The sequence below is a fragment of the Mus caroli genome, unplaced genomic scaffold (genome assembly GCF_978045245.1).
Source record: "Mus caroli unplaced genomic scaffold, Mus_caroli_1 scaffold_4, whole genome shotgun sequence".
NCBI lineage: Eukaryota > Metazoa > Chordata > Mammalia > Rodentia > Muridae > Mus > Mus caroli.
Window position 1 is genome coordinate 40524025 of NW_028227259.1, and position 27839 is coordinate 40551863.

The 27839-nt window shown below is 41.0% G+C and overlaps 1 protein-coding gene across 4 annotated transcripts in view; it reads left to right on the plus strand.

The window, feature by feature from the left end:
• Stx18 (syntaxin 18) overlaps window positions 1-27839 on the plus strand; it is a 93503-nt gene that overhangs the window by 19919 nt on the left and 45745 nt on the right. The gene's annotated exons all lie outside the window — the stretch shown is intronic.

Consider the following 27839-nt stretch of genomic DNA (forward strand, 5'->3'; position numbering starts at 1 on the left):
TCGTGTGTGTTCATTTTTCAGTAACTGGGTGGGTCACTTTTTTATTTATTATGAACACAAACACTGATGCTAACAGCTGACATGTGAAAGGAAAGAAGGCGCTGGTGATGAAAACCATTTAATGATTAGTGAGGAAACAAATATTGTTTAATGAAAATAAAAACCATGTCGAAAGGGCCTAATGCTGACTTTTGGAAATATAAGCATGTTGCGGTCTTTTGTGTACCCTCTGTCCTGTACAGTAGATATTGTTTAAAATTGCTTGGGAACTGGAGCTTGCAATTGTGAGCCTGGAATGTCCTGCAGATAATTAAGTTGTGGTCAGGCTTTGGAAAAATAAAAAGTTCTCGAACTATGATTTTATAAACATGCTACAATAACATTTCTTTATATTTAACAGTTTCTTATAGAAAGTTGATACTCTCATGAGGCATTGATTAAAGGTAAAACATCAAGAAAGAAAAAATATTAAATTAAAACTTCACTTAGGATGTTGACAGTTGGCTTGTAATATTAAACAGATGTGTATGTTCCTGGGGATAGTCTTCTTTCTGAACTGAATTGCTAAGTTGTACTTTTTTTAATGACAACTACAAATTTTTGATCAGTTAATAATTTTAAATACCCGTTCTACAATCTTCAGTATCTAACTTCATCTGTAGTTTGAGCCTCTCAATGATATAATGACTGGTGAGACCTTTGAGCCTCTTCTAAAGCCTTTCATTTTCTCCACCCCACCCCCAATCCTGAAGCTTAGCCCGGCTCTTCTGATTTCATGATGCAGTCTTGGAGATTGATTCCTTGAAATAATTTTAGGATCATTGGGTGGAATTCTACCCTGGCAGATTTATGTCTGTAGTTTCCTCCCATGTAAGCTTTGCTTTGGCATTTGAGCACACAAACTGACCTACATTGTGGTATTGTGTTTGTGTGGCCAATTGTAAAGGCTTCATAATATGTCTGTAGAGTCAGCCATGCAGATCAGCCCATACCCCACACTGTGGGGCCAGAGAAATGCCAGTGAGGGGACCTAGAGGAAAGGGACCTAAAGGAGACCTGGCCAGGAGTGAAAGAGCTGCAGTGACCTGGCTTAGGAGGGCTTTGACCTTGTACTCTCTAAGTCCAGAGTCTAGTAAGGACAGTTGGACTTGGAAGGAAAAAATGTGGGTTACATGGGTGGGGGAGTCTCCTTCGATGGCATGAGGTGAAAATATACTTGGTGACATCACAGTCTTCAGATCTTTTTGTATGACTAGAAAAACTCTGTATTATTGTGTTTAGGCTAATGCAAAATTTTAAATGTATACATTTTTGTTGTGTAGTTCTTAATATGCAAGCATCTTAAGTTTTCTGAGAGGTATCTGGTTACACTGGACAGAACTTTGGGGCCTTGGATAGATACACTTATTTATCTTGGAACCATGTACTGTTTGTACAGTCTTCTTTGGGGGTCAGAGTTTTGTTGTTTTTCTCTATAGATTGCATTTGGACAGCTCTGATTTGGAGCCTTAAGTATATGGGAGACATTTTCAGTAAACAAAGGCTTGCTAGATTATCTAAAAAAAAAAAATCTGTTTTATAATACACAAGTGTATTTTGCTCCAAGAATAATGGATTCTCCTTAATAGCTTGCTTCTTCAGTGTGACTGTTCTTTGTTTGTATGAGTGTGTATATGTATGTGATGTATGTGTTGTCTGTATGTGTGTATCCATGTGTGTGTTTATGTATAAAAATACATATGTATATAAGTATGCATAAGGATATGTATGAAGAATGAATTTTGGTGTTTGCTGTTTTCACAATTCAATCTGCCAGTTCTCCTCAAAGTAAGACTTGCTGGTTAGCTGCGCCCTTTTGGAAAGATGTGGAACTTTGAACTATGTACAAAAATAAATTCAGTATAATTCGTTGCTCTAGAAAGAGCCACCCTGTATTAAGACTCTGAAAGGTAATAAAAGATATCATTAGGGAGTTGTATGTATTGGTTTTTCCCCTAGTCTTTATACTGCTGCATTCCAATTCTCTTCCAATGTTTTGCTATTAAGGACTAATGCAAATATTTTGGCTAGTTCTCTCTAACCAGAATTCATAATTATTAACAGATTTAAGTAGAAAATTCTGTTTCACTTTGCTATTCTTACTGCATCACAAGATAACTCTGTAAATGATATTCACTTATAGATATTTTGGCTAGCTCACAGATCCTAATTCTAGTATTACGCTTGACTGAGCACAAGCTGCTGTGATCAGCTAAGGGAATTGTATTAGGCAGGCTTTATTTTCTGTCTATAGTTTGCAGTGTCTTCCATTCCACAGAGAAGCACAGCTTTAAGAGTTGGATTTTCTGTTTTCAAATTTAATAAGGGCAGGGGAAAGCAAGGAGTTTCTTGGAGCAGGTGATGACACTGTGAGATTCACACACTGCCATCCCTCAAACACCTCATTTGGTCCTCACTTTTCTTCCTATAGTATTTGCACTTAGCTGCTTTTCAGATAGTGAAGTTGGCATGTTAAGGAAAAGGGGATACAATGTTCCTTCCTCAGGATATGAGTTCTTGGGTCTCTTCACCTCTCAGTTACAACTTGAGAAGGTGTTTATTGGTCCCTAGTGGTCTGAAATGGAAACTGCGTCTCTAGAATTTTTCCTTAGAACCCTTCAGGAGTTTGATTGGAAAGGAAGATGTTAATAATAGTAGCCAGGTTATCTTATTTAAGAATGTTCTTTGGGGCCCAGCTATGTTACTTTTCCTGCACCTGTACTTTAAGCCACTCAGGACTCGGGGGTGGGGGATGGGGAGGGGTGGCTTGAATATGCATGTGTGCTAAGAAGGTTGAAGTATTCTGTCTGGGACTTGCTTTTGTCATCTTTTTGTCAGGTTTATCTTACTTAATTTTCATGAAAATGATGTGTTTGTTACTGTGGTCACACTATGATTAAGCTTTGGCTGATGTAGGATATTTTATTGTCCCTGTCCTGGAAAATTATAGCAGTTTTTATGAGGAGTGGTTTGTGGGTTCACACAGCCCACTCGGAGTGCCACTTACTATAATTCTCTTCTAAAAGAACCATAAAACTCATGTAAATTGTTTAGAAAGGGAAAGGTCTTTTCTGAGAAAGACAAGACATCTCTCCAAGCTTCATGGCTTAGCCGTTTATCTGGGGCAGGAGAGTTAGCACTCAGCTGAGGCTAGAGAGGCTGTGAGCTGCAGCTGCTTAGTCCTAAACTCGGCGTTGATGGAGTGTAAAGATCTGCATTCTGTGACTTTGGATGAAGTTAAGGAAAGGGGGAAAGCAGAAGTTAGAAAGGAATTAAAAACATTTATTTTACAAGTCCTCAGCACTCGTGTAAGGAAGCTGTGTGCTCATAATCTGCATTAAGCCATGATTTTTGGTAGCCAGTCTTGTGAAGCTTGTATTGAAATTCACATGTAGACTGACCTAAAGAAGCTCTCTTCCCTTGGCAGTTTCTCCATGCCAGTTGGCTTGCTATGTTCAGTTTATGTGCAGCACATGAAGAAAACATAAAACGGCACAATCACAAGGCCAAAGTTCTGTCTTGGTTTTGTACAAATGCCTTATTCTGATCCTATCTTGGTTTGAGCATGAGCCTTACAGAGAGCAAGGGCGGAAATTGGGAATGATTTTCTACAGCACTTACATGCTACTCTGCTTCTAGTCATTCAATACAGGTCAGTCTTAAGCTGAGCAAATCGGTATAAGAAAATCTATAGACATGTGAAGTGGGGTAGTTGTTCATTTTCCGTGAAGATATAACTTATGGTAGATTTAATTTTAGAGACACTTCCTGGGTCCTATAACTTACAGTAGGCTTAATTTTAGAGCTATTTCTTGGGTCTGTGCAAGATCATTATACTTGCACTGACTTCTTTTAGAGGCAGGAATGAGCCATCTGTAGTGACAGAAGCAGTTGCTTCTGCAAAATGTGCCTCAGTTCAAATCAGTGCTGTTAAAACACACCATTATCTTTGTGCCTTAGAAACTGATTTTGTGACAGGAAGAGGTGATATTGATCATGTTTGTGTGTCTTACCAGGAGTGTTGGTGAAACTGCCAACTGTGACTGTGAAAACGACCTGTTTTAGGCCGAAAAACTTCCTACATGCATGTGATTTCAAGAAGAACAGCAACTTAGGATTTATTCTGCGGCCATAAAATCCTCTTTGCTGTAAAACCCGAACACGCACAGCAGCTTCTGAAAATGGACACCTTGAGACTATTCCGTATCCTGTACTTTCTGTTTTCACTTTTCTGGAGTTAGGACATTTCTACTCTTATCAGTATGGCAACAAAAGTGAGTTTAGAGAATAGAAAATGAAGCTATAATTGGAATGGAGATTGAAAAAAAAATTTTTTTCCTAATGTCATGATGTGGGTGGGAAATCCACGAGGAATGCACAGACTGGCTACAAGGCAGCCCTCCATCTCAAGCTGTTTTCCCCAGGGTAGTCTGACAGGGTTGGGGCCCTTGTCCAAAATGTTAGCCTGAGAAGTGTCTTGCCTGTGTATTCAGCACACCAAGCAAAGGCAGTGGCGTTTCAGCCAGGGCTGGGAGTCCGTGCACAGGGATCTGGAGCCTATGCATCAGGGAGTAGAGTGTGCTCTGGGGATTTATGTGGTGCTGTGTGGTGACTTCATGCTTGTCCTGCTGGATAAAGAGTGCTGTTTTTGTAGTAGGGAGGGCCTCTTCTTTTAGATAAGGAAGTAGTTTTGCTTGTTTTGTTTTAGCACAGACAAAATTCCTGGTCATTTACAATTCTTAAAAAGCCATATGCAAGGGTTTAGTCAAGAATATGCTTTGCTTTATAAGTTAACCGGCTGGAAGATAACCACATCAATGTTGCTAACGACTTGTGTCCAGAAGAATGTTTGCTTTTTCTGTTTTTCACTTGAGCCCTTTAGGAAGTATTTTTCATGGACTTCAAGTGATACAAACTCATTCATCAAACAGTAACATTTATATGTGAAAATCTTCATCATAAGGCAGTTTCTGCTAGAAGAGAGGCAGGGTCTTCGAATTTCCCCCCAAAACTGCAACTTCAGAAAATATGTAAGAGATGTAGCAATTAACCTACATGCAGGTTTCTAATACTAGAAAATGGGCAGCTAGTTACATTCAAAGACAGGATCTGATGGGCCCAAATTGCTTAAAACAGCACAGTTACTGAAGATCTTCCCTAGGGAGCTTGAGAAACCATTTAACAGATGAAAGTACATTCTGAAAAGTCTGACCTTACAGGCAATCATAAAATGAATCAAAACAGTGCTTTTTCCCCCTGAAATGTACAGAGCCCATCTGTGTCTAATCCAGTAATTATAGACTGTGTTCAATTACCTTTTCAAACTTGGAGCAGACTGGAGACTAGGCAGTGAACAAACATAGGGTTTTGTCTAGACCTCAATTGACCACAGTCTAAAACGTGAATTTATATCTAATTTTATTTTTTGTTTGGTTTGATAGTTCTTAGAGGATTCATTTTTGCTACTTGGTATTTCAGCCTCTTGATCTCAGGCACCGCCTTCTCTCATCACAAAAGCTTTTGTATCTGCTGTGGCTTAAGCTGTAACAAGAGGTTTAGTTTTGTGAATAGTCACTGTTGCCTGCAAATCAATAATTTGCGCTAGAGAAAAGGCTACACTGGGCTGGGGGAGGGGATTTCGCCAGTGAGTAGCATTTTTAAAATAGCCCTTTAAATGTGTTGCTGCTGACTGTAACTCTTTGTTGTATGGTTAGGAAAAATAAATTATTTTCCTTAAATGTAAAAAACTCTTATAATTTTCAGTTGCTATGTTCATTTACCATTTCAAAAAATACTCTGAGATGGCCAGAAGAAATCTGTCTTTCCCTATTCTCTCAGTGGTACAGGTTCAGTGCACATTCATTTTTATTGTGTCTGCTGACTTTGTTATAAGATGTGTTTTCAACCCTTAAATAAGTCAATTTATGCTTTGATGAATCAGATTGTTATATTTTGTCCAAGAGCCTTGTCAGTTCAAGTTTTTTGTTTTCCAAATGCAAAACAGAAGATTACCATAACTTTGCAGTGGGATTGCCTTTTTGTTGTTGATGGAGTTTAGTACCGCTTATCTCATGACAGCCCGGTTGCAAAGACATGTTTTGGTGAAGTATCATTACATACCAGCCAAGAATTTTTCCAGAAACTTTAGGACCATTTTTAGTATGTGATTTTTAGGTAGCTGTGTTCTTTAGATTGCTCTCTCCTTTGGAAGGCTTAAGGCTGACAGGAGGGATGGACTAATTATACTTGGTCACATAGATGCTTTTCTGGGAGTCACCTGAAGAAATGATACAACAGGTCATGTATACCTTCTCTGCAGAGTAGGGAGTTCTATGCTTAGAACATATGGCCCTGAGCTTCCTCTGTCTCCTTCATGGACCCCGTTCTGTGACACTGTTGGCACAGTGTAGGCTTCCCTGTAGGAGCTGGAGAGACACTTTGGATCTTCTGCCATCTATCCCTCTTTGCTTAGAGAGCGGTTTCTCTGCCCATCTGTTTACTGGGGCAGCTCCTTCCTAGCTCCTGCTCACTGCCCAATGTGGAAACTCCTGTAGTTGTGTGGGTTTCATAGTAGCTGATTAAGCCCACTCACATATAAGTGCCTTCAGATCAAGGCTGTGTGGGTGTATGTTCTCCCATTGTATCCCAGCCTCAACACAATGCCTGGCTTGTGCAGGCAGTCTGCTCTTGTTGACTGAGTAAGGGGAAAATGGATCTCCCATTGAATATTTAGTATTGAAAGGTCAAAGGGAAGGATCCTTAAAGTGAATAGAAATTATACCTGAGTGATACTTAAGTACACACTCTTTCTCTGTAGCTCTATTTTTACACTCTTAACTTCTAACTGATAGTCATAACGTGAGTTTTGTCTCTGGAGTCTCAGTTTCTCCTTGAAGCTTCTCTGCCTGTTGCTTTGCTGACTTTCTGATGGCTGATAGCAGGTTTTATGCAACTGCTTACCTCACCTGCAGTGAGAAAATTGAGAAACCATTCTCTGGTTTGCACATCTGCAGGTCTTCATGATTCCTATGGAAACTTTACAGGGATAATCACCTAACAGAATTGAGTACTTACTACTTGAGAGATGCTGCTAAATGTGGTGCTGTCATAATGGAGGAGTCCTGGCCTTCATGATTTTGAAGTGTGAGATGAGTGGTGATGTCTCCTTTATGACCTACCCCACAGCTCTCTCCTTGCATAGTTGCTATCCCCCACCCTCGGTTCACAGTGTCCTGACACTTCTACTCTCAGGTTGAAAGGGAATGAAAGCATGTTCATATATAGGCAGTGATGTTTAGTTTAAACAGTCCACGGTTCTCCAGATAGATCTCAGACCACTGCTTCTTCCCATGCTTTTCTGTTTGGTATTATTTTAAAATATAGAGTGTGATTTTTTTTTTTTGGACCAACTTTGGAGTTTAGAGACGTACAGTATGTGTCACATTTAAATAATCCATTTAAATATTGAAAATACTACTTTTTTGTGATCTGTCTACTGGTGAGTGTGGCCCCTAAAACCAACTAATACACCTTTAGACCCAAAGGTAGAGAGGACCATAATCATTAGATGGATGGGGAGAGGGAGGAAGGTGGGTCTGCAGATGACAAGGAAGGTTGGACTCTTCAGCTGGTGGCTTCGTGCTTTGAGCTTGACTCTCCTCTGACTAGAGAAAGAAGAGCTGTTTCTGTGATAAGGGGTTCTATTGAAAATTAGAGACTCAGCCTGCCTGGGGCAAAGCTGAGAGTAGCCTGTCCTTGGTCTAATCCACAGAACTTAGTTCCAGGTTTGTTGGTCAGAGTTCTGGATCTCCTGTCTCTCAGCTACTCTTAGCCTTTACAGAGTCTTAAGACTTTTTTTTTTAATCTTTGCTTCTCTTAGCATTCTGAATTGGGTGCTCTCATGTCCATTTGATATGTATATTATCATATTCTTGAATTTTATTCTTGAACCAAATTGGAAAGTTTTAAGGCAAATATTTGGTTTTCTGTTAGCCCACAAATTGGGCCATGGTTGTTCAATGATGGCTTTGTGTTAACTGAGGCAGTATCACATGTTAAGTGTATTTTGTTAGGAGGTCACAGAGCACACCAAATGTCAGCCCTTTGTCATGTCTGACTGTGAGCAATATTCACCAAGTTTTATCTTCAGGTACCTAACGTGTCATCTAGAAATGTAGAGTCTTGTTGAGAAGTCCTGAAACTGTAGCTGTAATATGCCCTGTTGGCCCCATGTCCCAGAGGGTTTCCAGTGGTCTTGAAATGCGCCTTAGAGGACTCTACCTGTAAGCTTGTCTCAAATGTGGAAAGCTGTTCTGACTCTTGTGAGCTGTTGGAGTGCAGCTGCTTGCTGTATGTGGTAATTGTTAGTCAGTCAGCAATGAAGAGATGTATGTGGTGGGTACTTGTGTCTCCTTGCCGTCAAAGCACCCTCTGTCAACCGTAGGGCTACCCTCCTTTTAGAAGCTCACTCTACCTTTGACCTTAGCCAGGAGCCTGCTGCAGATCTGCTCTGTTCCCAAGTGACTTGTGTGCCTATCAGGTCACAGACCCAAGGGTAGGAACCAGCCTTGAATCAGGTTGTTTAGAAGCCTCCTTAGGATCTTTTTTTCTAATTGGAATTAGGAAAGACTGTTTTTTTGTGTGGAAGTCTGGGTCTTACATACAGAGCTCAGGTGCTAGAGGATGAATCTCTCTGCAGCCCTGCAGTGAGAGATTGACAGCTGAAATACAGAGAAAACATGGATTGGGAGTCGGCAGTTCTGGAGATTTTGGTATTTGGCTGCAGTTGCTTCAGAGGCCCAGGCAAATCGGCATCTTTCCTGTGGTTGGATCATGTAAGCCAGTGATGCTAACTGGAGAAAGGCTGCTTCCACAGAGCTTTTGCCAGTGTCTGGAGATGTCTCTGTTTGCCTTAAGGGCTGATACTGGATCTTGTAGGTAGCAGTCAGGGATGCTGTTAAATATATATTCTGCTATGTAAATTTCTCCCATAAATACAACCTCCTCCCAACCCCAGGCAAATTCTAATGAAACCCCAAATTTTAGCAGAGATGAGGTTGATAAACCTGATTATTGACCCACTCTTCATTTGTGACATTCATGGTGTACACTAACATCTTCCTCTGCTTTTCAGAAGCTAGTTACAATTACTGTCTGTTCAGGGAACGTAGCTAACCGAGGGATACACATAAACATGTAAGTTGCTTAGTGAGTGGTACGCTCTAGTCTCAGATTTCTGACCTTCTAGCGTTTAGCTACTGCTCTGGAAAGGTGGATTCCTAGTCTCTGGGTCAAACTTGTAGGCCGTCGTAAGCACCTGGGCATCAAAAGTCAAAAGCATTGGAGTGATGCCTGTTCATAACTTGTCACTAACATGTGCTTCAGAGTTATGCCACTCACCCCAGACTTCCTCTGAGAGTGATAGTCAACCTACATAGGAAGGAGACAGCCACCATTTAAAGAACAATTGTCATTTTAAAGAACCAAATATTGTACTACATGAAACAACAACAAAAATAACCCTCAGGGTCTGCTAAGTATGGGCTGGCAGACAGTGGGCCTCCATGAGAGCACACAGCGCTTGTGATTCACCTGCCAGCTCCCCTTCAGACATGAAGTGGGTTTCCTTAGTAGACTTGGTAAACTGAAAGCTTATACATGATTGGAGGAGAACTGGGGCAGGAGCAAGGGGCTGCTATTCCTCACTTAGTTGAAGAGCTACCCCCAAATAACCACATGTTATATAAAAAGCTTGAGGTTTTTTTTTTGTTTGTTTTTGTTTTTGTTTTTTTAGATTTTTTTTCTTAACAGTTTTTATTTTTAAACCAAAAATCTCTTTGATTTTTTTCTCCCTTCTGTAATTCCCTCATTTTTCTGAGTAATCTAGACTTAAACTATGGGATTTTGTGAGGATGCGTGAGAAGTCCTCTCCTCCTTGGCACAGTTGATATTTAGTACTCATCCCTTATTGGAACAGTGAACAGTGATTTCCTCCAACTCTGGAGATCTAAATATTGTCTCTAGCCCAGAAACTCTCAAGTTTGTAATTTTTTCTCAGACTCCTCTGATGAGAGGCATCTGTAGCTATCTATATATCTGGATGTCTGGAAAACAGTAAGTCTGCATGATGTCTGTCACATACACTAGGCACATGTCTGTCTCAAGGACCATGCACTGGTTGTCCCTTCTGCTTGGAATGCTTTACCCAGGTGTCTACATAGAGATATGCATGTGGCTGACTCTGAGCTCTGCTTCAAACCTGCCCTCATTCTCAGAGGTCCTCATGACCATGGTGTTTTACGTGTAACTCGGCTCTTCCTCCAGGCTCCCTCAGTCCCCCTGCTTTGCCTGGCACATGCTCCCTCTGTTCTTGTCCTCATGCAGAACTTTATTGACCAGTTTCTTCATTGCTGTCATTCTGTTTCCCCAAGAATTGGGTAAATGTGACTGCAAAGTATGTAACTCTTTGAAACCATTCCACTTAGTCTGACTAAAGGAGCGTGCTTTTGGGAGTTACTCAGGGATGAACCTATGGGTGTTTCCTTCCTGCCTTATCACAGAACAATCTCTTGTTCTATGGAGCACTATAGTTACCCGTCACCTATGGAGTGGGCCACGTCTGCTTTTTGGCAATTTTGAATTGAGCTGCCATAAATATTTATGTGTAGGTGTTAGTGTCAGCATAAAGTTTTCATTTTTCTAGGGTAATAGGTAATACTTAGGAGTGGGCTTGTTAGTTCACATGGTGTTTGTTAACTTTCTAGGAAACTGCCTATAAACAAACATGTAAAGCAACATCATTTATGATGATAAAATATCCATGGTCCATTAGCACTGACTGCTTTGATTCAATTTTGGTTTTTAGACTGTGATGGGAGTTCTCTTTCCGTTTTACCTTCCCATTCCCTCTCGTATTGCTCTGGTTAAACTAGACTTAGAGAACTTTGGGAAGTTACAAAGATACACAATACGTACATACATACATACATTAATTATGTAGCAGTAGAAGGAAATGAAGAATTGATACCTGCTACACCCTGGCTGTACCTTGAAAACATGGCAAGTCCTAGATGTCAGTCACTAAGGACCACACAACATGAGAATCCATCTATATGGACTGTCTAGAAGGGAAATACATAGGGAATCAGAAGTTAGAAAGATGTGTGGAGATCATGAACACGGGGCTTTGAGTAAATTGTGTAAAATAAATCTCAAGATTTTTTAAAATTTGGCTTGCTTTTCAGTATGACTGTCTCGTTCTGTATTTCCATCAGCAATGAATTTAAATTATGTTCGTGAAACATCTCATTGGCACTTGCTATTATTGTCAGTTCTTTTTATCTGTCTGTCTGTCTATGTAGCTCTGTGTTTAGGATTAAGCATATCAGGCCGTACCGTCCTACCAGGCTCCCCGTGACTCTGTGTCAGTGGTCTGTTGGGAAGTAGGTGCCGTCCATGGGAACAGCTCTGCCACAGTTGCCAGGGATGCTGACCCCTTTCACACACCTCTTTGCCATCTTTGTAAGCAGTCTGTCCCAGTCTTTTGCTCACTTTTAAATCAAACTGTTTTCCTTGGCTTGAATGAAAATCTTTCATATATTCTGGATATAGGCACCTTGTCATATATATGATATGACATACTTTCATAGTCTCAGAATGTGCTTGTCTTCTTGGCTCGTAAAGATACTTGTTGATCACCTTCAGGGTTCATCTGTTGACTGAATGCGTAAGTGGGGTATCTGGTACAAAAAGGGAGAAACTTGGTGTTTAATGACTAGATGGATGGACTCCTTCTTTTACCATGTAGCAATAGATTTGTTTTGTTCCTGACAGGCAGTATACTGGACAATTAGAAAAAGCGATTAGGTTATTTTCTGATTACAGTATCCCTTTCTTCTTACTACCTCAGAAGGATTAGCAATCTGTGGAGATTACAGAACTTGGTGTGATGCTGGCTGACTTTTGGATCCTTCCTCTTCTGTCTCCTAATTTCCTGTTCTCCCTGTTAACCCACCTTCCCTAACCAACTGTCTTTGCTAGGCCAGTTTCATCTTAACTTCATGTTTTAGCTCAAAAATCAGATTTATTCTGCATTTGTTTTGCATCCTGAGTATGCACGAAGAGGCAGCTGTGGTCCTAACCTCTTGAGCTTCGCATCAGTGCTACAAACTCAGTCCTCTTACCCAAACTAAGTTGATGCCTCCATCTTATGTTCTTTTACCTGTGGTTTTGCTTCAGAGGATTTCATTTATTTGTAAATATCTATTAGTGATTTTCTCTTTGTTTGTTGGTTTTGTGTTTTTGTTTTTTGAGACAGGGTTTCTCTGTGTAGCCTTGACTGTCCTGGAACTCAGTCCTGTAGACCAGGTTGGCCTTGAACTCAGAAATTCGCCTGCCTCTGACTCCCAAGTGCTGAGAAACCCTGTCTCAAAAAAACAAAACAAAAACAAAAACTTAATATATTATAATGCAACTTGCTCACCTGTCTTTAACGATGCACTTGGTCGCCTATGCCTTGTATCAAGTCCAGCTTTGATAGCCCTTACCAGTTCCAGGGGCCACAGCCTTGCTTTTCCCCGATGAATTCAAACTTCTGCCTCATATCCCATTTGTGTTTGTGCCTGGTTTTGTATTGTCCATGCTGTCAGGAGGTTCTGTCGAGCAAAGATGGACATGTAAGTTGAAATGAAAGTCTGACAGTCCATTTATTTGGTCAGTTTTGGGATCAAAACTAGGGTCCCATCCATGCATGCTGGCGAATGTGAGATTTAAAGTGTTCCAGTGGTGACCAACAGTCTTTCAGTGCTCTCTGTTGTTTCCTTTGTGGTTATAATTGGCATATGGTTTAGGAAAACATGCAGGTTTCACTGGAGGTGCCTGTCAAGGTCTGGGATGGGCCCCTTTGTCTTTCTAAGTGTCTATGCACAAGCTGTTGGCATGTCAGTGTTCAGGACCTATTCATTCTTAGTTTCCATGACTAGTAGACAGGAAAAGAAGACAGTGGAACTTCATGGAATTAGGAACCCAAACTGTCATTAAAAAAAAAAAATCTGTCAGATAACAACTCATTTTCCATTCATTTTGTTGGGGGGGGGTATCCCTGAATTGTGCAAGTGTGGTTGGTCAGTCATTAGGGCCATTCCTTCCTCAGCTTTAACCTGATGCTGGATATCTCTTTGATGACACCAGTTTGATCCAGTGTTGTCTGAAACTGGTATGATCTGCCCTTGTCTCCATGGGAGACCAGCCAGTGTCCAGCCTGTGGGGATGGAGCCCAGTGGTGTGGTGTTGGGAAGAGGGTAGAGGAAATGTGGGAACAACTGTGGATCCTAACTGTGTCAAAAACATCCAGCAGCCACCGTCTCCTCCCAGGGATGCCCAGCCTCTCCCATGGGAAATGCAGCCAAAAGCTGTGCCAGGCGAAGCTGGGGACAGTTGGTTTTGCTTTGCTATGTTTTTATACCAGTTTCCACAACTGGTATAAAGGCATGGAGTAAGACCTTAGTTTTTTTTTAAAAAAAATTGTTGATACTGAATATAGGAAAAATTTACTGTAAAATTGAATTTCAAAGTTATAATATTTTTAATTTTCTTTGAAAATATTTAAAAGAGACAATACTTTTATTCCTGAATAGTCTTTATGTTGTGAATTAATTTTGTTGAATAGAGGGACAGAAAGGAACTCCCTGAATTGTGCAAGTCTGGTTGGTCAGTCATTTGGGCCATTCCTTCCTCAGCTTTAGCCTGCTGCTAGGTATCTCTTAGATGGGAGAAAAGTACTCTTTACAGCAGTTCTTTTATTGATGCGGTAGCTTCCACCCACTAACTGTCTTAATGTTGCTTCAGGATAGCCTTTATTGCTTTTAAGTAACAAAACTCTTTGTAAATGCTCTGTTCTGACAACATTTAGGTATCTTTGATGCTAAAACATCAGTTTATACTAATATGGTATTCACACAATTGGTAATGTCGGCATTTCTTCTCTCACCTGTGGTGTTTTAGAGGCATCTGATAGATAAATCGTTTGTGGGTATTTCATACCATGAGGGCTCTCGGGGTGTATCAGATTAAGTATATGGTACTATGGTAAGAAATCTGACTGCAGATGGCAGCTTCCCCTTCTGCAAATGTGTGGACTGTGGTGCTGAGTAATATCCTGCATGTCTCTGTTTTGCTGCAGAAAATCTAACACAGATTTTTGATTGCCTTTTAAAACTATACTTCTCAAGGAAACCTTATCTTTACTTTGGCATCTGGTTTTCTGTGAAGTCATAATTTTGGATCAGAATTTCCAGCTGTGGCATCCAGTTTTATGGAGCCCGAACTGAGAATTTAAAACTCCGCTATGTGTTTCAATATGTGAAATGAATGTTATCTCTGTGTGAAACAGTGTACGCTGTGTTTAAGGATTTTAGTTTGCAGTATTATGCTAAGAGAAGCAGCTTGCACAGCAGTGAACAGCTCAGAGAAATGGGCTGGGTTTGCCCTTCCTCCAGTGTCCCATGAGATAATATGATGTGCCCCTCACCTAAAGGGGGACAAGCGTAAGTGGGCAGTCTGCCAGCAGCTAAGGTGACTGCCTCCCTTCCCAGATGAGGAAACTGAGATCTTCACTTTGCTGTTACTCTGCGTGAGTGAGACAATGCTCACTGATTGGAGGTGAAAAGAGTTAGGGTTAATCTTGTTAGGGGAAATCACATGGCCTGCTGTTTGACAATGCAGGGGTCCTTTGCAGAGAAAGAGCCCCCCTCCCATGGCAGTGTTGCTCAGAGGTTGCCTGTGCCTAGGACTAGGAGGGCTAGGAGGCTAGTGAAACAGGAGACAGGTTGGCAAAACTTTGCAGTATTCAAAAATGTTTTCATTCTCTACTCTCTAAATCTGTTCTTCAATCTTTATCCAAATGAATTACAAAAATCAATGGTTTGGAATACAAGAATGCTTTCGTGCAGCAAATTGGTGCTTGTTATAGGAGGATTTGTCTTGCTGAATTAGATACCTGGTTGTCCAGCTAAGGAGACATGACTCCATTGAGATCAGTGTAGCAGATGGATATTATGTTGCTATTGGAAGTTTTAAGAAGTTTTTGTGCCAAGTGAAATAAGTAGGCTATAGCATATGATTTCATTTGTGTGGAGGATGTAGATATACAAAGAACAGTATATAGTGTATTTGGTATATAGTGTATTTCAGAGTACCGGCAGTGTGACTTGATTCTGCTTTCTAACTCTGCATAGTTCATAAACTGTCTATCATAAGCAGAAAATAAGGCCACAAAATTTTAATGCAACCAAATAGACAATTATTTTTATAATATAAAGTTATAGAGTTGCACTGAAAGTAGGCTCGTAGATACATCAGACATGAAGATGGTACTTGACTGAACTCTCACACAGCTGCCCTGTCTCTACGCCATGCTGTGGACCCCACTGGCAAGGGGATAGCACCCATCCAAAACAGAGGCAGTGAGGTGAGACCCACAAGGAACTGTCTGTCAGAGAAGTCATTGTCTTTGACCCAGAACAAAAGAGCACATACATGAGAAAAGCTGTCCTCCTGTACTGAAAGAACATTGCTTTGTTCTTTGAGAGTGCCTTCTTACTAGTTAGCTCCACTGACTGGAAGGTGACATTCTGCCACTTGTAATGCTTTGGTTGGTGACTGGAAATTTTCACAAATCTGCTTCCCAGAACATTCTATTATATGGGTAACTTGACCCAATTCCTCTTCTTACCTGGTTCTGGTTTAATAATTAAATTGAGTTAGCCACTAAGTAACGAATGGTTGTGTAGAAGCCAGTAGTGAATAGCTGGTAGTCTGCAAACATCCCTTTCATCAGGCCAGGCAGTACTGTGTTCTCAGAGTGCAGCACTGGCCAAGCAGCTGTGCAAATGAAGCTGTTTTTCTGAAAGGTAAGCCTTCCCCGAGCGTACTGTGCTTTGCTTTACTCTAAGAATTCTTTGAAAAAAAAAAAACTAAAAATATTTTGAAGCCCTCAATTCCACTTTATAATTTTGAATTAATAACTTCTTACTACTGTAATTTCATACGTTTTATACTACCCCCAGGAAAAAAAGTATTTACTTACTTCACATTTCTTATATTGATTTCAGTTGGTCTCATTTTGCATTACAATTATGGCTTTCCATTCCATGAAGTATGGCTTAGAGTTGTGTTTCAAATTTGAAATGGCTCATGCATTAATAAAGCTACTGTTTTTAATTTGAATGAAATGCTCTCTTAAGGAAAGTTGTTAGGCCCTGGGATGCAGTTTTAAAATGTTTGTCTTGTGATAGTCTTAAGTCATTATTACCCCAAGAAAAGTAGCCTCTTTAGCCCCTCACTTGCCTGTTAGGCCAACTACATTGATTTTTTTTTTTCAGTCACCAAGGGGACACAGAACAAGAGGGACAGTGGTAGATGAGCCTTCTCTATAAGGCCTTGGGACAAAGGTGATATGTTACAGAGTAAAGGAAATTTCAACTGGATCCAGTGCCCGAGCAGTTGCCTCTTTCCACAATCCCTCCCTCTGCATCTGATGGAAAACCTAGGCGGTTCCTTAAAACTCAAGCTGCTTCTACTTGCCTAATTTGGGGCTTGTGAATGTATGCCCATGTGGATATAAACTGGTTTTATGGTACTCGTTAAACATCATGACTTCCTGTATTTGCTGATAATTTTGTTCTGACAGTGAATTGATTTGGGGGTGGGTGTTTTGTTTTGTTTTTCCTGACAAACAGAACTGTTTTGTTTTTTTGTTTTTTGGGTTTTTTTTTTTGAAAACTTACAAAATCTTGTATTTTGAATCGGAGCAATAGTGTAGACAGTCCAAACTCATGCTTTATTATCTACTTAATGAGTATTGATGAAACCAGTCTTCACTGGTGATTGAAGGCACACTGGAGACATTACCAATATTGGCCTAATGACACAGTACTCTTTTTGCAAGAAGTAAAACATCCAATATGGAAAATTTTGCTTCTTTTTGTTGGGAGTGCACCCCATGGGTGGTGGTGGGGAACAATAGCAAACACTTTCAAATTTAGGAAAGACATAAAAATTAGTTACAAATTTCTGGTTACAGTATGTACCAAGAATTCTCCTTTATACAAAAGAATTATTCTCTTTATTTCTTTATTAGTATTTGTAAGATTCATCTGAGCTTGTGTGTGTGTGTGTGTGTGTGTGTGTGTGTAAAAGCACATTTATGTGTAGTAATTAGTGATGTTCTCTTTGACAGAGCTGGCGACTTTCATATGTAAAAACTTGCGAGTACATCCATCTGGCCCAAAGCCTGTCATCTCCTTATGTTTTTATGCTTAGATGATAAAGTTGGTATTAGTCAAATAATAGCAGTACACACCTCATCCCAGGCACCCTTGATGCATCTCAAGACAAGGCAGAGGTGATGGAGGCCCTGTGAGCACACTTGAATTTTATTTGTTTGGGCTGGTGCAGCATGATAGGCAGTACCAGCAAAGTAGGGCAAAGGCTGTGCAGCCACATCAACTTGATTTGAATCCAGTTCTGGTACTTAGTAGCTGAGTGCATCAAATTGCACTGTGCTTTCTTAAGCCTCGGTTTCCTGTGTGTGAACAGGGATAATGAATCTCCTTGTGTGCAATAACAGCATCTAAGGTCACTAATCAGGATCAAGATGGAACTACACCCAGTTTACAATGTTCTATGAGTGCGAGGGATATATTTGCTATTAATCATAGAATATTAAAGTCGTTGTTATGCCTATCTTCCAGGCTTGGTCAGTCAATGACAATTAAGTTGAATGATTATTTTTTTTCTCCTAGTTCTCCCCACCCCCAGAGGCATGTTATAAATACATTAGCAACTGGAATATGTTTTCCCTCTTGGTGGGTTTACAGTGTTCCTAGGAATTTAGCATGAGCTCTGAGAAGGAAACTGGGTCCAAATGGGCAGAGTGGAGGTGTTCATTATCTCTGCATGCCTAGCTCTGAGTCAGGCCATGTCCTCTCTAATGCCAATCCAGTACCTACATTCCAAACCTTTGTCCCCAGGAACTGCTCTGATTGAGATGCTGACTCTGTGGAATTTGATTCTGTGAAAAACATAAAGGAGCCTGTGATCTTGTGCTGGGTATACTGGGGGAGTCCTACCTAGTACAGGTTATTTGGCAGTCTGAAGAGTTCTGCTTCCTCAATGGCTGCAAAATCACTCTTTAATCCAGCTACTTGAGACATTTATGCTTTTCTGCACATGACACTGTAGCAAAATATGACTGTTAGTAATTTCTGTTAGACCTGCACCCAGGCTCTAGTGCAGTGTTCTTTAGCAAGGGCAGAGTTAGGGATAACCTGTATCGTTCTACCCACAGGTAAGTAGGCAACCTTCTGAGTCAGCTTGAGAAGGGTATGCAAAAGCCATTGGTTTAAAAAGTGTTAACCTAAGGATCCTAGACCTCACCTCTCCTTTTCTAACAGGAAGGTCTGAGCAAGTCACTGGGACTGGAGGAGTGTGGACATTGTCCTGGAAGGGGAGTGACAGATGAGACTGGAGAGTCACTAGGCAGGGGCACAAGTAAGGATCAGAGCCTGAGGCTAGCAAATGAGCCAGGGAAATGATGGAGGAACTGTAGAACTGAGTGAGCAACTGGCTGTCGCTGTTCAGGAGGAGACAGTGATCAGCTATGAGGCCTAAATCTGAGCAGGCAGCAATAACCTCACAGCCTCACAAGCTGACATGGGAACTCTAGAGGCAAGGTTGCCCTGGATGCAAGATAGAGATGAAGATGTGAGAGTCCCAGAAAGAGATGGGGATGAAGGATGAGGATGGAGGGTCCCAGCAAGATGTCTGGATGGGGTGGGCAGGAGACCCCGGGTAGTTGGGTGAGGGCTGATTTTGCATGTGTACCTTTTCCCTCTCTTGCCTCATTTGCTACTCATGTTGCTGCTTAAGTCAGAGCATTTTTATGTTCATGGGGCAACTCTCTCTGGCTCGTAGTGTTTTCCAGTTTCAGTGGAAGGTAATAGTCTGTTCTACCTTTCTCTTAGGAACGTAGAGAAAAGGTGAAGGGGAAAACCATCTTAATTTTGAAATTGTATATAGCGAAAAACTTTAGAGGAAGGTTCCTTGCGTAAGAAATGTGATATGGCCCCAAGAGCCTTGTTCTGTGCTATCTAATCGTCAGTTGCTCTTGTTTATGGTCCCAGCGCACTGCATGCACAGTACGTGTAGTGCAAACCCTGGCTGGAGACCAAGCACCACAGGGCTCTACTGTCCACCTTTGAAGTCTCATGTACACTTTGACTTGTACTTCTTTGTGAGAGTCATGTGACACTCTTAGAGAGAAAATAATATCCTTGCATTATTCCCATGTTTCACTATACTTACCCTGTGCCAGACACTTTTCTAGTTCCTTTGCATCTCACCCTCTGAAGTACATGCTGATATTGCTCCATTATACAAATGAGGAAACTGAGGCAAAAGTAGGCTAAGTATTTTGGAATAGCCACGTACTTTATGAGTATAAGCACCATCTTAGATGCAGAATATGGCCCCAAACTGTTCCTCAGCCTCGTTCTTGTGCCACCTGTGGTTCTCAGCTCTGGTGAAGCCATTACCCAGGAGCTTGTGGGCACCAGCCATCTTCCTTCTCCTGCTTCAAGGTCAGTGCCTCCTTATTTACTAGTCCACTAGTATGGCTTCTCCCTCTGATCTTACGGCACATGTGAGGCTCCTAATGGCTTTTTGCAATTCAGGACCTAGTGGCTTTAGCCCTGTAAGATAGGCACTGTGGACACAGGAACATGCCTCCTACCTACACACCCAGCATGCTGTGTGCTTGTTGGCATCTCTGAAGGATTCGTGTGTTGTTGTTAGTTTGCATTTTTGATGCTTCCAGAGGTCTGGAAGTAGTATGGAGGGTTAATTAGTTTGGTCTCTGTTTGAATACCAGCTCTAGTCTCTCTGAGGCAGCAGTAGACACTGTAGATGATGTTCACTGAAAAGGTTATGTGCTCCATGGTGGACAGGCTGAGGGCTGGCTCCTTCATCTGTAAACAGGCATCAATCGGACTCATTAGACTGGCTGGGAAGAACCACCTGAAGATGCTGGAATTTTCAGTCAAATGAAAAAGCTGTGGGCTCTTTGGAGCTGGGCTAGACCTTAGGAATCAGGGAGTGTAATCCCTGAGTTCATGGTCTTTGTTGCCTCTGCCTGTGAGCTTTAGAATTGAGCAAGTTGATTTAAGCTCAGCAGTGATATGTCTAGATGTATTCTGTAAAATATTTACTCTGTACCATATGCAAATAGGAAGTTAACTACTTTCTTTTTTTTTTTTAATATTTTTTATTAGGTATTTTCCTCAATTACATTTCCAATGCTATCCCAAAAGTCCCCAATACCCTCCCCCCCACTCCCCTACCCACCCATTCCCACTTTTTGGCCCTGGCATTCCCCTGTACTGGGGCATATAAAGTTTGCATGTCCAATGAGCCTCTCTTTCCAGTGATGGCTGACTAGGCCATCTTCTGATACATATGCAGCTAGAGTCAAGAGCTCCGGGGTACTGGTTAGTTCATAATGTTGTTGCACCTACAGGGTTGCAGATCTCTTTAGCTCCTTGGGTACTTTCTCTAGCTCCTCCATTGGGGGCCCTGTAATCATTCCAATAGCTGACTGTGAGCATCCACTTATGTGTTTGCTAGGCCCCGGCCTAGTCTCACAAGAGACAGCTAAATCTGGGTCCTTTCAGCAAAATCTTGCTAGTGTATGCAATGGTGTCATCGTTTGGAGGCTGATTATGGGATGGATCCCTGAATATGGCAGTCTCTACATGGTCCATCCTTTCGTCTCAGCTCCAAACTTTGTCTCTGTAACTCCTTCCATGGGTGTTTTGTTCCCAACTCTAAGAAGGGGCAAAGTGTCCACACTTTGGTCTTCGTTCTTCTTCAGTTTCATGTGTTTTGCAAATTGTATCTTATATCTCGGGTATACTAAGTTTCTGGGCTAATATCCACTTATCAGTGAGTACATATCATTTGAGTTCTTTTGTGATTGTGTTACCTCACTTAGGATGATGCCCTCCAGGTCCAACCATTTGCCTAGGAATTTCATAAATTCATTGTTTTTAATAGCTGAGTAGTACTCCATTGTGTAAACATACCACATTTTTTGTATCCATTCCTCTGTTGATGGGCATCTGGGTTCTTTCCAGCTTCTGGCTATTATAAATAAGGCTGCTATGAACATAGTGGAGCATGTGTCCTTCTTACCGGTTGGAACATCTTCTGGATATATGCCCAGGAGAGGTATTGAGGGATCCCCCGGTAGTACTATGTCCAGTTTTCTAAGGAACCGCCAGACTGATTTCCAGAGTTGTTGTACAAGCTTGCAATCCCACCAACAATGGGGGAGTGTTCCTCTTTCTCCACATCCTCGCCAGCATCTGCTGTCACCTGAATTTTTGATCTTAGCCATTCTGACTAGTGTGAGATGGAATCTCAGGGTTGTTTTGATTTGCATTTCTCTGATGATTAAGGATGCTGAACATTTTTTCAGGGGCTTCTCAGCCATTGGGTATTCCTCAGGCGAGAAGTCTTTAGTTAACTACTTTCTTAACTAGCACCAGCCGGTAGTCCCAGAACTTGAAGCTGAGGCAGGAGACTTGCTTGAGACTAGCATAGACCTGTCTCAAAAACCAAAAACAAGCAAAAGACCATCCTTGCTCCTGCACTGATAGCTGCTTTTGCCTACATGGTGTTGGTCACCCAGGGCATATTCTCTGTGGTGTGATCCTCAGAAGAACCTCCCCTGAGCCAAGTATAAAGTTTTACTGCTTTGTAACAGTGGCCACTATGTTTGATAGGGGTTTAGGAGAGGCTAGAGAGGAAGCATACAGACCCTACTGTCTGCATGAGAGAGAGAAATAAAAACACATTAGGGTCAAAGCCAAGGAAGCTCTCCTATTCTTGTTTCCCATGGAAATGGGGGTATTGGCTCTTTGCTGCCTCACTGCCTGTGAGGGTTAGGAATGGTGGGCAAGTTGAACAGCACCAGCCCTGCTGCCACACGACACTGACACTGGGCTGTACTGAACTTATACTGGGAAACTATAATGTGCTTAGAGATGATTTCTAGATTGTTAAAGCGCTATTTTTATCAACACTCAATAGTAGATTTTTACGTTACTACCATTTGTAACTATTACAATTTGTATGAAAAGTGAAATCTCATTGGCACACAGTGAGCATTGTTTATCTGGAGAGCATCTCCTGGGGAAGGCTCAGACTGCAGTGGAGATGGGAGGAAACAGCCCTTCCGAGAACCTCACTGCTCTCTCCCCATTCCAGTTCAAGAGATCCTTTCTCTTTTTCCTACCACAGAGGATTAACTTTTATCACCGCCGCGGTGAACATGCTGTGGTGTTGGCCGAATCCCAGGAGGACTGCCTGCTTTTAGTATTTAGAATGCCTCAGTATATTCTGTCTGTCCCTTGTTATACAGATCAATTCATGACAGATACATAGTGGACCTTTCTTAATCGTTTGTTAAAGTTTCCCCTTGCAGGGTGCGAAGTGGAGTGGGAAGCAAATGCCCGCTTTGCCTGCAGTGAGGCTGCTTACAAAACGAATGAGTGTTAAGCTCTCTTAGCAGTTCACAGGCTTAAGCAAAGAAACGTCTTTCTGACTTCCTCAATTTTGATGATGGAAAAGCTCAAGGATTTGTAGCCTGCAGGTTCTGGTGTTTACACTCTACTGTGTGGCCGCTTCACATATATTTAATATCTAATTTATGACACGATCAGCAATATCTTTGTTTCCAAATGGCAAGTTTAAAAGTAGTAATGAGAATCAGAATGTGGCTGACTTTCAGAATTATGCATTATACAGAGAAAAACTTGAAACTACAAATTTTAAATCTCATAAAAGCTAATCAAATTTAGTAGTATACATACTCCCTCTGCATCTGAGTTTCATAAGCCCTAGGAGCGCTGACAGTGCCCGAGGAGTCTGCTTCCCACCCTCAAGCATACATTCCTTCACCCACTCGGGAAGAGACTTCCAGAGGAGCCTGGAGATTGCCCCAGACATACATCCCCAGCTTCCCAGTCAATAACCTGCTTGTCTAACTCTCAGGTGACTGAAGAGTCCACAGCATGTCTCATTGTCCTGTGTGTGAAATAGAAATGGCAGAGTGAAAGCTGACTGGTGACACGTGGATGGGCCTTGTGTTAAGAAAAAGTGAATGGTGTTTTCCCAAGAGAAACAAAGTGACCTCCTCCAGGAGGGATTCCCTTCCCCCACACCCCATCCCATTAGTGCTGAGTTAGCTTGAGTTACTTCTTCTGTCTCTGTTTTTTTCCTGCTGCCTATTCTCAAGGGTTTTTTGAATGTTTGGATGTTTCACTTTCTCTTCTGCAGCCATGGTCCGGTCCTGGTCCCTGGCAGAGCCTTCCAACACAGTTTGACTCATGGTGCACACAAGTTCAAGAGTTAATGAAATGTGTTTGATTAATTTATTACAGAGTGTTGCCTCAAGTTAAAACAGTTTGCTCTGTGGAAAATTCTTTCTGTTCAAAAGAAGGTCCTTATTTCTAAGAGCAGAGCTCTGATTTTAATTAAATAAAGAACATTTTCTGCAATTTTTTTCTAAAAGCTTAAGACTAATTTCTATGGTTACTAGGGCTATAAATCTCTAGATTGCTTTAAAACAATGATTTGTGTCAGGAGAGAGTTGACAGCGCCCTTTAAGAGAAGCTATTACTTAATTTTACCTTCCTAAGTTTAAACACATAAAAATATTTGTAATGATACCCCAAAGGCATCATAAAAATGTAAAATAATTGTACTCTAAAATATCTAAAATTACAGGAAATAGACCTCATTTTTAAAAATGAACTAGAATTCATGGCTAGGGAGCTAGGGTGTGACACACTTCAAAATCAGAGTCTCTTGTTAGAAGGCTTTTAAAAAAATTATTAAAAATATTTTGTTAATTGTACAGACTTTAAAATATGTCCGTTCAGTTAGGAAATAATTCTTTTTAGTTTTGTTACTTTTAATTTGTTCTACTGTGTGGATGCCTCAGTCTTCTGTGAGAGAAGTCGTCATCGGTGTGTAGAATTATGTAGGAGCCCTGGGCTTGTGTCTGACTCCGAATTAGCCTATTCTAAGTATTGTTCACAAAGAGCCCATGCTACAGGGCACCAACTCTGTTGCCGCCTTACTCTTCCAAGGCGTCCTTTCTCTCTCAGTGCATAGTGGGAGCTGGTAAATGGTTCAGCTTAGAGTGTGTTATATTTTAATAAGCATGCTATGAAATGTTTGGTAGAAAGACTGCAAAAGCATTTTCCACTTTTTAATAAATAAAGCTAATCCTTCCCTTCTTTCCCATGTGATATTATGGTTTTTCTTTTGCTGTTTTTGTTTACCAAAATGTTAGCTGGGCCATATATAATAAAACACCCCTAGTTCATTAAGAAAGCAACATACGACTTGTACAGCGTTTATGCTAAAGACTGGATATTCTATGCAGGACACTCCTGGGCCGGGAGTGCTTTGCATTAGTTCCCATTTATATTTTCACAGCAAAATGGGGAAAAGAAACTCCGTACCCTCTTTTTTTTTTTTTTCTTAAAGAGACAAGAAAATGCAGTTGGCTGTGGGTATTGAAATGCTGTGAGCTGCGTATTTGAACCGATGTAAACATTGATCTTTGCAAATGTACAGGAATCAGCTTTTATCTTTCAAGCAAAGCATTTCCCATAGTTTTTGTGGGTTTTTATTTAAGTTGGGAAAACTTTGGAAGTTTGTGTGAAAGTATAAATAAATTTAGGAAAGTCATGATTAGAGTTTGATAGTAAACACTCAGCAGCAAATTGGGAAAGTCTATTAAAGTCAGATGTAGCTTTTAATAATGTTTGCTTAAAAACTTACTCTAAAGAAGAGAGAAACAGTGACTTATGTGGGTTTGGAACAAAGGCTTGGCCATGATTCAGAATAAAAGCTGAATTCGAATTTTCTACATGAGGTTTCTGGTGTTTTCAAGAGCCTTAATGATTGTTACAAGATCTCCACAATGCCCTTTCTTAATTTTAATAAGTACAGAAGTCACTTGTGTATCCATATGTGTGTGTGTGTTCCAATTTAAAGGCAAAACAATTTCTAATAAAATTTAACATTTTTTTCCCTGAAATAAACGTATGTGGAGATTCACAATTCTGCAATGAGGGGAAAAGGTAAATTTGTTTTGCTTAGTTATTGAAATATACTAAAATACAGATATATAGATATAGATTAAAATAAAATTTAAAACTTCGAATCTGTTTTAAATTCCAAATTTGTTGTGAGCTTGAGCTGGAAGGCAGTCCATGCTTCAGTCCCTGTGTTCTCTCGGGCTGGGGAAGCTGCTGCATCTCCCGGAGGCTAATTCCAAAAGAGCAGGAGGCTGCAGCTCGACAGCTGTTACACGGGGCTTGGAATAGTGATCCGGCTAGCATCTGACCGGAGCCGGCTGAAGGCTACTAAGACCCATTTGACTCTTCTTTCTCTGAAACAGGACTCTGTGATCCTTAAAGTGGGTGTGCTTGTTGGTGGGGCACTGTGCTACATTTTGATAAGTTTCATTGCTGACAAATTGAGACATGATTTTAAAGTAAAATTCTTTGTTATGATAAGAATAGAAATGTTTATATTTGTATTCTTTTAAACATCTTAGTCATCTGAAAAAAAAATTGCTCAAGAAAGTCCATACTTGTCTTTACTCAGTTGACTGTGAGAGCTCTCGCATGTGAGTTTTAAATATGAACTCTAAGTAGACACTTGAAAATACTTTGTGTCCCAGTAAAACCATTTTTGAAAGTATGGGATTTGAGTCTCCTAGTTAAGGTCTAGTGTCTATCTTTATTTTCCTAACTGTTCTATTCCACCCTAGAATGCTATGTCAGGGGCCAAGTAGTCTCTCCTGTTTGAATGTTTAAGTAAACTCATTTTTATCACGCAAGTCTTCACTTTGTAACATTTAGCAGTTGTCAGTTTGCTGCATTTACTTAAGTTCTAGAAACCTGGGTTTGGTTTTTTTTTTTTTTTTTTTTTTACATTTCCACTTTTTTAAAGAACATGTATTAAAACAGAACTTTCTGCAGTGTGTGTGTGTGAGAGAGAGAGACCATAATGAGGGAAAGGAATCTATGTTTTTTGAGGACAGAGAATGATTAGGCGAGGCCCTGGATTTCCTTGGAATGCCGGCTTCGGTGCTGTTGGCAGAGGCCAGCATACTCGGCCTTTCATTCCCATTCACTCAGCTGAATGAGGACCGTGGAGCCAGGCTGTGGATCTTGTTACCAAACCCTCTCTCCAGAGAGAAAGAGTGCTTGCTCGGTCCTTTGCTTGCATTTTGCTAAAGAAGTAGGCTAGTGCAGAGCAGAGCTCTTCTGTTATCAGAGCAGGGTTTTCTGTTGAGTGTGAATGATTGACATCTATCAGGCAGAGAGACAGTGCATGCCTGTCCTCCCTCTGTACCGCTCACAGTTGCTTTTGCTGGTCCCTTGCTGATGTGAAGCAGAAACTGAACAAGGTAACAGTTTTGATGGTGAGATTAGAGGTAGCCAGGCAGACTGTCTCCTGCCTTTTAGAGACCCTCATAAGCTCAGGCCACCCCCTCCCCTTGTTTAGATATTATTTGCTCTTTTGAGTTTCGGATTACAGGAGCAATTGATCTGCATGACCTATCTTGAGAACTTTAACTTTGCAGTGGAAACTTAAACCAAATGTGTATCCTCAAGAGACAAATCATCTTAGGACCAGGCTGCTGTCACTTTGATGTACTGTGCTGCTTGCAGGGGACCCATGCGGTAGAGAGCGCCACCTAGTGAATGCAACTTGTAGTTGCTACTGTGGTTCTTAGATCACAAAGAAATGAGTTTTTACGTTGTTCCTAGTAAGTAATGTGGCCAGGATTCTTAAGAGAATGAGATGGAGAGTATTTGAATCTTATCTGTGGTTTTCCCACTTGGATTTTAATTTATGTTTATTATTGCTGTCTTTACATATAGTTCCTCCCCTACTGTTGTGATCAATGTTTTGTGTGTGTGTGTGTGTGTGTGTGTGTGTTGTGTAGCAGTCTTTAGTCTTCAGTGACTTCATGGACCAGATAAACCCATTCAGTTGCTGCAGATTCCATTCGTCCCGAGGATAAGGATGAGGATGAAGATGAACTACTGATCACAAGTTGGCTCTGAGGTCATGTGCCTCTGGTGTATAGTAATACGTTTACAGTATCCATGAAAAAGTCCTATTTTAAAACACATTTATACATTGTAACTGCCAATTAACTCTTTAATGCTCTCCTTTTTTTTTAATGGCAAGTTCTTGATAAAATAGCTCTCTCTCTGGTTTGTTGAATGATGTAGACATTTGTTGGGATGGAAACTATGCCAGGCCTTCAGAATCCAAAGTGAACAAGACACTGTTCTGAGCTTTGTAATCCTTGTCCATAGACGGGAGTGGACATCATGTAGGATGCGCTGTAATGGATATCAGATGCTTCTCTGCTAAGTATTTTCTGCTATGGGATGGGGAAAAAATCCTTTAGCAAATGTTTTTGAAGAAACCAGTAGGTAAAACCAATGGCTCATTTTATGAACGCCTTGGTGCAGGGCAGTAGTAGAAGGCAGCATAACAGCGTCTTTCTGCTTTGTCTATTGGGCTCAAGTTTACTCCACAGAGTCCAAGTTTTGGAAGTGCATGGCAAAGAATTCAAAACAGCAGGATGTTCATTCTGGGGTTGATCCTGGATTTTGGATCCTGGCTTTCTCATTCATTAGCTG